Source organism: Artibeus jamaicensis, unplaced genomic scaffold, assembly GCF_021234435.1.
Source record: "Artibeus jamaicensis isolate MK-2021 breed Jamaican fruit bat unplaced genomic scaffold, CSHL_Jam_final contig_465, whole genome shotgun sequence".
Taxonomy (NCBI): Eukaryota; Metazoa; Chordata; class Mammalia; order Chiroptera; family Phyllostomidae; genus Artibeus; species Artibeus jamaicensis.
The window spans coordinates 19,802,555-19,804,151 of NW_026521843.1; the positions used below are offsets into that span (position 1 = coordinate 19,802,555).

The following is a 1,597-nucleotide window of genomic DNA, read 5'->3' on the forward strand; positions in this document are numbered from 1 at the left end:
TCACTATAGTTATTCTGTAATAGCAGTTTTAAGAAATTGATAGTTTTATGTAAGAACATAAAACATATAATGGATCCAAATTAGTGTCAATAATAATAACTTTATTGTTAGAGAAGTAAGTAGATAGATAAGATTATTTATGTATCTTTCACATGTCATTCATTGACAAACAGATTTGCTAGAATATGAGAAATGATTTACATCAACAATGGGTCCTTTTCTCTATTGCTTCTTTCTATGAATACCTGAATTTAGGATAATATTTATAGCCATCCTCTAAGTTCTCCTTGACTTGAGTAGAGCAGTTAAATTTAAAATGGACTAATAAAAAATGAATTTGGTTATTTATGTCTTTTGGGAATACTATTGCCTTTTAATTTTTTTAGACTGAAGAAAAACAGCTCTCAGGCCTCAGTGGAAGGTAGGTTTGTATTAGGCAGTTTACACTGATAAGAACAAATACTACACTTGATCTTAGCCGAAAGGCTGAGAGGCAATATGCATTAGGTAGTTTAGGTTAAGGATTCATTATAACTCAGTGTTCTTATTGGTTGCACTTGCTTTTTAGCACCTGGGGCCCGACAAGCTTAAGGAGGACTGATGACCTAAAGAGATGTTTCCTGTCATGTTGAAAACAGGCTAGTTGCTAGGCAATTGGGACTAAACTCTTGTCAGATGTCCTTACATCATGCTCATACTATTCAGATTTTAAGTCTCTTGATGGTAGGGATAATATATATTTATTTCTTGATTCCAGTGTCCAGCACAACTTAGCATAGAGCTTGGTGTTTGCTAGGAACCCATAAAATCCAATGCATGGCTTTCCTTTCAAGTTGCACGGGCAACAGGTAAGGAGAAGTTACCGTGGTGCAGTTCCTGTCTAGTTCCGGGTCAGTCACATTGTTAGGCGGCTTTGTTCCCTATTGTTGGCTTTCTGACTGCATTTCTCTGGACACTCACCCCTGAAAGTCAGTTGTCCCCGGGCCTTCAGTCTTTCAGTCCTGCCTCTGTTGATCTGTTGCCATTCTTTTGGGCTCCGGGTCTTTACCTCCCTGACTGAATATTTGAATGAAAAAATCTACCTCCATTTATTCCCCAAAGATATCTTCGACTTCTAATATAATTATAATTGAAATGTGTATATTCATTTGTTCCTCAAAGGTCATTGTTTCTTTGTGCACTTACAAACAGAATTCTTGCTATTTATTCTTAAATCATCCTATGCCCACATTCATCAAAAAAGTTGACATCAGGAAAGACCTTAAAAATATCTTTTTGCTCCATTCCTCCTCCCCTTAGTCAAAAAGACAAAAGAACTCAAAGACATAAACAACACTTTGGTGACTGTGGCCAGGGGGTGAGGCAGCAGGTAGGAGTATAAGGAGACTGAATGAAAAAAAAATACAATAAAATTAAAAAAAATCTTGCCTCTACAAGCACACTCTTGCATCTTTTTCGTTTTTGAGACAAACAGAGGTTTTGAAGTCTAGAGAGGTAAGCAATTTGTACAATTCCACAACGTGGATTAGACACATAGCTGAGAACCTCCATCCTCTACAGACCATGGTGCTCCTCCGTTCCTCTGGATGGCTCACCT

At 37.3% G+C, this 1,597-nt stretch overlaps 1 pseudogene; it reads right to left on the reverse strand.

The window, feature by feature from the left end:
* Nucleotides 1-276: 276 nt before the first annotated feature.
* On the reverse strand, nt 277-498 carry LOC119050464 (uncharacterized; annotated as a pseudogene).
* Between the last annotated feature and the right edge of the window lie 1,099 nt (nt 499-1,597).